This window comes from Bidens hawaiensis, unplaced genomic scaffold, assembly GCF_021521415.1.
Source record: "Bidens hawaiensis isolate Kalapana, Puna unplaced genomic scaffold, B.hawaiensis_p1.1 tig00020919_1, whole genome shotgun sequence".
NCBI lineage: Eukaryota > Viridiplantae > Streptophyta > Magnoliopsida > Asterales > Asteraceae > Bidens > Bidens hawaiensis.
This window is the reverse complement of record NW_027493230.1, coordinates 308,200-317,023: the sequence shown is the minus strand read 5'-3', so window position 1 is coordinate 317,023 and position 8,824 is coordinate 308,200. Positions and strand designations below refer to the sequence as shown.

At 31.1% G+C, this 8,824-nt stretch overlaps 1 pseudogene; it reads left to right on the top strand.

Annotated features, from left to right (window-relative positions):
• Nucleotides 1-7,589, top strand: LOC143562201 (hydroxyproline O-arabinosyltransferase RDN2-like; annotated as a pseudogene).
• The last annotated feature ends 1,235 nt before the right edge of the window (nt 7,590-8,824 follow it).

Sequence of the window (8,824 nt, the reverse complement as noted above, 5' to 3'; positions counted from 1 at the left end):
ATGGCAAGGAAAAATTGTAGCTCTTCATCAACACTGTTAATTGTTCTTTTGATCGCTGGATCGTTCTTCGCAACGTATAATTTAATAACAATGGTGATCCACAACCAAATGTTGAATTATGGAGGGCTATTGAATGAACCTAATAATATTATGAGGCCTGATAATTTGGAAAGATCGAACGCGTTGTTCCATGTGGCAATGACAGCTACAGATGCTCCATATAGCAAGTGGCAAAGCCGAATTATGTATTTTTGGTATAAAAGAATGAGAAATGTGGCGGGATCCGAGATGGGAAAATATACCCGGATTCTGCATTCGGGCCAACCCGATAATCTGATGGATGAGATTCCGACTTTTGTTGTTGACCCACTTCCACCTGGTTTGGATAAAGTAAGAGCCCGAATCTTTCTTTATATTTTCTTATCCATTTATATTGCTCTTGTACATGGTCGATACTTGAGGTGTCAAAATCGACGGGTCACGGGTCAAAACGGGTAACCTTTTAGTGGGTAACCTTTTAGTTTGGGTCAAACAAATAACTTTTGAGTATGAGCCAAAAGTGTTGGGTCGATTGACCCAAACCACTTTATTTCCTTTCGTTTTTTACTATTTTATCAACCACTCATGTGTCACATATTATAACAAAAACATGTTTTACAACAATAATACAAGTTTTTAAATAAAATGATTTATGACATTATGGATACTAATATTTGGCATACAGGGTTACGTAGTTTTAAATAGGCCTTGGGCCTTTGTGCAATGGCTAAAGAGGGCTACTATTGAAGAGGAGTAAGCATCTTATTTATTCCTGATAATATTAATCTCAACATGTAAATGACTCTTTTGCCCTTCGCAGATACATACTCATGGCAGAACCCGACCACATATATGTAAACCCACTCCCAAATTTGGCCCATGGAATAGTGCCGGCTGCATTTCCGTTCGATTACATGTCTCCTGCAGACAACGAAAAAATAATTCGAAAATATTTTCCTAAGGAGAATGGGCCAGTAACTAATATTGACCTGATTGGTAATTCCCCTGTTATTATAAGAAAGGTACGTGGATAACATATATATGATTTTAAATTAAGTTTTCTGAATATGATCAATATCGTAAAAAATCAAAATATTTTTTTTATTTTTCATTAAAAAGCGTCTTACAAAATTTTCGTATGTTAAAAGTCCCTAAACACGAACAGTAACTCAGCCTAGTTTTGGTATATTAAAGTGCATTTATAACTTACTTAATTGTGACAAATTATTTAAAATAATGATATGTTACCCTTAGGTTTGACAAAGTAAGATGGCATAACCTTTTTTTTTTAATTTATTTTTGTGCAATTGAATGTCATTTCATCAAATTTGAGCTAACAAGTTATTATTTTAAACAATGATAAAGTTAGAAAATTTAACATTCTTTTTGAGATGTTTATGGACTTGAGTGTACGAAAATCAGGTTGTGGGACTTTTTCGTAAAAATATTTAAAAGTTTGTCAATTTCTTTTAACCTTTTGATAGTATTAATCCTTCAACGTAAAATGATTTAGGGTGTTTATGCATTACACTTCGGGCGACTTTTGACCCGCTTGACCTCGTGGAGATGAAAGAGGTTAATTTTCACATGTGTAACATAAGTGAAGTAATGCAATTGAGTAACTTTATGCAGGATGTGCTTGAAAAAATTGCTCCCACATGGATGAATGTTTCTTTAAGAATGAAGGATGATCCGAGACCGATAAATCTTTTGGATGGGTATTAGAAATGTGAGTTAAAGATCATACTCGGGCATGGGTGTTGGTAATTTCCATCTCTTAGGCCCATCACGTATAGGTGATTGAGTTGGATCTATTTGGGCTCACGTGATTCATTAATGATTTAATGAGTTAATAGGATTGTGATTAGAGTTTCATTATACTTGATATTACTTATTGTCCAAGTCAAGTAACCCTTATATATACATAGCCATGATTTGGTTATTGTATCTGGGATATTATAATCGAGTACTGAGTTAGTTTCTTGATTATAATAATACGAGAGTTTATCATAAATTTGTGAGTTTATTTGTGTTTCCGATTATCAATTTGTTCTTGAATTGGTATCAGACCTAAACCGAAGATCTTCCCACCCCAATCGTTTGTATCGAGACAAGATCAATGGTGGCAACGGTGAAGACAACTGACAAAGATTGACTTGTATTCACGGTTAGGGTTTAACCAAGAATGGTGTCTAGTAAGGAAACACGAAGACGAGCGATCGTAGCGGGAACCTGGATGCGTTCCAAAGTCCCATGCTTACATCTTCCGATTACACAATATAGGCTATTTGAAGGAAAGTACTCTTAACATGCATAGGGTTTGGGATACCGTAGATAGGACATGGTTGATGCGCAATGGATCCAGATTATTGTGACTGCATTGATATTCCAATCGATCCCAAAAATCACAATCATGCAAGTGGGTAAATATGGAGTCGGCCATGGTTTATGCACAATGGATCCCGGAGCACCTCACAAACGATTCCAGGCAGTATGGTTACATGAATGTTGGCGGGATTGACCAAAGGGAAATTGCAAGAAGTGGTGTTAAAGATTGATAACACATCGACGATTGCCTAGGTTAAAAGTCCTATATTTCATAGTCAAAGATAGCAATGGAACGAGTTAGCGGTGGAGCACATTAGTGATAAGGAACAACGGGTCGACATTCTTGCGAAAGTCTTGCAAGAATCAAGTTTGATGAAATGCAAAGATTCCTAGGCATTAAAGACCTAGTGTCGAGTCGAAAATTAGGGGTGATTGTTGGTAATTTCCATCTGTTGGGCCCTTCATGTATAAATGACCAGATTGGGCCTATCTTGGTCGATGGGATTCATTAATGATGTAATTGGTTTATTCAATTTTATTAGGTTTTTATTATATTTAGTATTATTTGTTAGACAAGTTGGGTCACTCTTATAAATACCATATCCATGATTAGGGTTATTTTATTGTGATTGAGTGATAAGTTAGTTTCTTGATTATTATTATTATTATTATATGAGACTTCATCCGAAATTTATATGTTTGTTTGTGTTTCTAATTATCAGTTCGTATTTTTAACGGGATTAGGATTACCAATACTCGAACTGAACCTGACTCATTGTCGTCCCTAATTATAAAGAAGGTTGAGCATTTGACCCGCTTACATATAGCTTAATTGGTCAAAACATTTTAACCTTATGGCAGGTATGGATATGCTGTGGCATTTGCTTTGCATGGAGTGAAACACATTCTTCGGGAGGATTTTATGCTTGAGGTCTTTGACTCGTTTTTTTTTTTTTTTAATTTATGAAGATTAACAAATTTATTGTAAAGTTAAATGCGATTTTAAAAAAACTTTTGACTTCAATTTTATAGCCCCCATTCACAAAGGAGGTCGGCAAAAAGTTTATCATTCATTACACTTATGGATGTGACTACAACATGAAGGTAATTTGAATTATTGTATTTTATACGACCCGTACACAATACGGTTGGACATATAGAAATCGTCTAACAAACATATATAATTTTATATTATATTGTAATTTGTACTATGTTTTCTGAGATGACAACATGATATTTAGTTGTAAATAATACTGGTACGAAAAGAAATAATTGTCAGGCATAAAGATGAACCAAAATAAGATACAAAGTACAATGTTTAGAAACACAATTAAAAGTTAAAAATTTAAAATTCATAAACTAATAAGCGTGTAGTTAGCGTAAAGCAATGGTATGTGTCTACCATGAGTTTATATTCATATTTAACCAGGAAATCAAAGAGACGGTTAATAAGAAAAATTGACTAAGGTCCAATAGACTACATATTTAACCAGCATGAATTAAAATTTTGTTATGAATATTACACCTTATAGTTGATAAATAATCCATTTTCGTTACTCACGGTTTTTGTGAGTATACAAAAATTTTTGTTGATTAACAAATAGTAGATAACATGTTGAGTACAAATTATCGAGGTGATCACTATATTAACTTCAATAAAATGTTTAATATTATTAATGATTTAATTTTTAACACATAAAGAAGACAACAAAATGCAAATGTTATAAAGTATGTTTCGAAAAGTAAGAGAATTAAAACAATCACATGTAACAAATTCAAAAAACATTTACTTTCCAAACACCAGGTATGTTATTACCTTATAATATAAAATACCAAATTATAAAACAAACCATAAATTCATACGATATATAAAAATCCAACACAAATCAAACCAAAATGGAAACACGAAGAAATTGTCTTAGAAAACAAAAACACTCAAACTGAAAGGCAAAAAAAAAAGGTCTTCAAACGTTGCATTTATTTTGAGCCACCAACGTCCATCACATATCAAACCTTTAAGGTGTCAAACATCACTCCTTCATCAACATTCACCGAATTTGTTATTGACCTTTAAACGCAATAACTTCAATATACGAACCTTGAGAAAACAATCATTCTTAAGCATATTCAACTCATTAAACATGCTTTTTTTTTTGCTCCATTTTGTTGTTTGTAATAAAATAATAAGAATACAAACAAAGTATTAACTTGATAATAATTAAAATATATGAACGATATCAATAATATGAATAAATGAATGAAATAATTTGAGTAATACAAATGAACCTTACAAAGAAATGCGAAATTGCAGAATTTCATAGATAAAAAGGCGTGATGTGAAATTTCTTGTGTAAAACTGAAACTATGTAGAGAGGGATAATAACATAAATATTTTTTGTTAGTTAACTTAAAAATGAATGTTATTCTCAATTTTATTCAAGGTAAATCAGTTTGCACATAAATTTGAAATTTGAAATATGCAACAAAAATAGGAAAGTTGAAACCTATAGTTAATCTAATTAATATTGTTATTAATGATCAAACAGTTTTTAGTGTAAAAATCTACCTATACTAATAAGCAAAAATAATATTATGATGTGTCCTAATCACATTCAATTTTAACTTTAATTTTTCTCCTATTTTCTAATCTTCACTCTCCTTAATCTATGCTATTCATAGGTCATGGGTTTAATTGATTTGACCCATTAGTTGTAACCTATATGAAAAAAAAGTATTTTATATAATATAAATAACAATAAATTTTACCAACCCATTGTATCTAATTTTGCTATTAAATATTGAATATTTGAACATAATTTCTAAAAAAAGCATATAAACCATTGAAAATATATAATAAGTTTAAAATCAAACAGTAAATTATTAAATTAGTTAAATAATGATTTATGAACAATTATCGTATAATAATTAGTGACCTATGTTTATAATATATATTTAGTTATATGTGTACTTCAAATTTCATTGAATAAATAAAATAGTTATAATCTTATAATTTGTAAAATACTATTTAACTTACATTCGTATTGATCATATAAAACATCTTTAATATGTTTATGTACCAATAATTGATTTTATGTCATCTTAAAGCATTATTTCAATATAAAGAAAATGTAAAATCTAAATATGTAACATTTGAAGTGTGTGTGATTATATTAAAATTAACCTATAAATTCAAAAGAAAATCATAAATTACATATGATTAAATGCCTAAATTTCGGTCATTTGACAAATCCCGTGTAATACACGGGTTCCAAAGCCAGTGATTTCATAAAGATGCAAAAAAAATAAGGGAGTTGAAACATATAATTTATGTAATTATTATTGTTATTAATTGTCAAACAATAATTCAATTATGTTATGTTGGATGTAATTTATTTTTGAATTACTTTATTATCAACAAATTCTAAGAATGCATTGTATAGATGGAAGTTAATCAAATGAACCAATAGAAAATAAGCAAAACATATTGTTTTAATATAAAATATAGATTAGGTCGACCTAGTTATATTTTATCTCAATTAATTATTACATATTTGGACTTAAAATATTTGGGTTACTAATGTGTGCATAGTGTGTGTATATTCACACGATATAGAGTTTTAAAATGGGTTTTCACCTAAGGACTAAACCACGCTTGGAATTGTAATATACACAACAATAAGAAACAAGTATTAATTCATAAACACGTGGATTTTGATATTGAATATTTGCAAATAAATAACCGATCAAGCAAAGTAGTTGTTCTTTTTGAAAACTGAATTATGATTCAACAAATTGTAAAATACAAGCAAGTGAAACAACAAAGATGATCACGCAAAGGATGCTTCCATCATAATCTAGAATCCACTTAACTCTTAATAGTGGCATTCATATACATGTGGTAAATTCACTATTCAACAAGTAGAATGATTTTTAACTAAAGACAACTATCCTAATAACTTTTTGGAAAACTAGCATGAATGATACAAATTAATCACCTAAAGTCACACAAATAATCACAAGTGAAGAATCATGTTAAAACATAAAACATAGATTATAATTCAATCAAGAACATCATATCTAACAACCTTTCGAAAAGATTACATGAACATCATCTAATCCACCTAAGATTGATTAATTCTGACAATATTCCTGCATTCCTTCAATTATGATCGCAAGCTACGCATAACATCCTAAGTATTTGTGTTAATGAATCCTGGGATAACATCATAGCTAAGCAAAACCATAACAAATGTCCAATCTTTTCAAATCAAAGCATTAAGATATGTGTTCTGTGTTCAAGCAATTATCATAAGCAATCAAAATTTCCTTCAACCATTCCTAGTATGCATAAACATCATACAACTTCATAAATAAATGATAAGGTATAAAGCTTTTCAACATAACAAGTATCCAATTTATAATGTCTATGGGAGGTGAGGTAAAACCTGTATCTGATGGGGCATGGCCTCATGCTGAGGCAAGGTCTTATTCCGCTAACTTGGTCATGTACATACTGCAAAAATGGTTAGGCACGAGGATGTGCTAGGTGGGGCATACCCGTGTCTTGAACGGGGCGTGTTGAAGAGGCATGATGGTGTGGCGCGTGTTAAAAAATAATATGAAATGGAATGCAAATGATGTAGAAATTATGTATAATTAAGTTTACATTAATTACACACTTTATTAATTTCTTATAAAATACTTAAAATCGGTTCCAATCAGTTTGGTTGTTGGCTAATAGCAAAACTGAAACTGAACTGAAAAATCTATTTTGCAAGCAAACATATAAGTATATAACCAAACTTCTCGTGTTTGGATCCGATCATTTTGGCTCGTGCGCACCTTATTTTAGATTACTGCTTAAACATTTCAACAATATTTTTTGTTCTCACAGTTATCATATTAATTACCTTTTTTCGTTATAATCGTTGATATTGCAGGGTGAGTTAACGTATGGAACGATTGGTGAATGGCGATTCGACAAAAGATCACATCTAGACGGACCCATACCAAGAAATATACCTATGCCCCCTCCCGGGGTTCCTGAAAGTGTGGTAAGTATACTTAGGACGAGTCGGTTTTGTGTGTTTGGCCAACACCATTTTGAACAGTTAGTCAATCCGACCCGAACCTAAGTTCTCATTAATCCATATATGATGCAGGTGACTCTTGTAAAGATGGTGAATGAAGCTACAGCTAATATTCCAAATTGGGATACATAATAATAAGGGTATACAAAAGTGAACATTTCCTGAAGTTCAATTTTTTTTTCTTTTAATTATTTATAGGGAACTTTTTTTACTAATCGTGGTAATATGGACGTTTGAGACGGTGATTTAGGCTGAAGTGACATTGTGACATTTGATTGTCAATCTAAATAAGTTTTATCAATAACATAGTTTGAAATTGACTTGCACGCTAAAATAAAACTAAAAAAAAAAAGGCTTAAGGTTGCACCCCATTCTCCAAAGGTAGGTACGCCCCAGCCAATAGGTGGTGATAAAGTCATGGTTCTAACATATCAATGGTATATTTTAATTAGATCCAAATGAACCCGGCAAAGTATATAAAAACTACACAAATGAACCCATTTTCTAAATATCTAATAATTATTTTGTGCCCAACTTATATTTGTGTTTAAGTTCTTGAATATAACGTGTTACCACAAAATTATTTTTTCAAAACCAACTTATGTTTGGTAACTCATGGACATAATAATTAATAAGGAGCTTTTTAGAAAAATAAAGTAAAAATAACTTTGACTTAATTTTATTATTACTTGTATTATTAATATTTATAAGCATGGGGTTATGGTGAAGAAAACATATTCAAATATTCAATAATAATCAAAGTTCATATATGTTATATTTAGTTTACTTACTTTAAAAAAAACAAGTATATTTATAAAAATAAAGTATGTAAAATTAATATTTATAAGTACGGGGTAGTGGTGAAGAAAACATATTCAATAATTGTAATCAAAGTTTCATATATGTCTTATTTAGTTTAATATTCCGTTTGGTGATTAATGAAATTTCTATTGATTGTTAAAATAATAATTAAAAAATTGACTAAACCAAACCTTTGTATGACTTTAATGAAATACTTCTGAAACTTAATTATCCTTCAATAAATGTTAATATTTATTTAATAACATGTTTCCTTAGTCGTACTCTCCTCTAATTTCTAATTACATACGACTTTGTAGTATTAATTATTTGACTATAAAGTCTAATAAAAATGAGCGTTTGAAGAGGTAGGTCCCAGCAGAGCCCAGTTGGACCCGCAAGACTCACCTTAAACAGGGACGTCTGCGCAGAAACCAACTGGATCCGCAGGACCAACCATGCTCAGAGACGTGACGTCCTTACGCGCAGTACGCAAGCTGGTCCCGCAGGAAATGCCTCCCAATGGTGAAGGACTCCGCCTGTCCCCGCAGCCTCGGATACAAGCCATT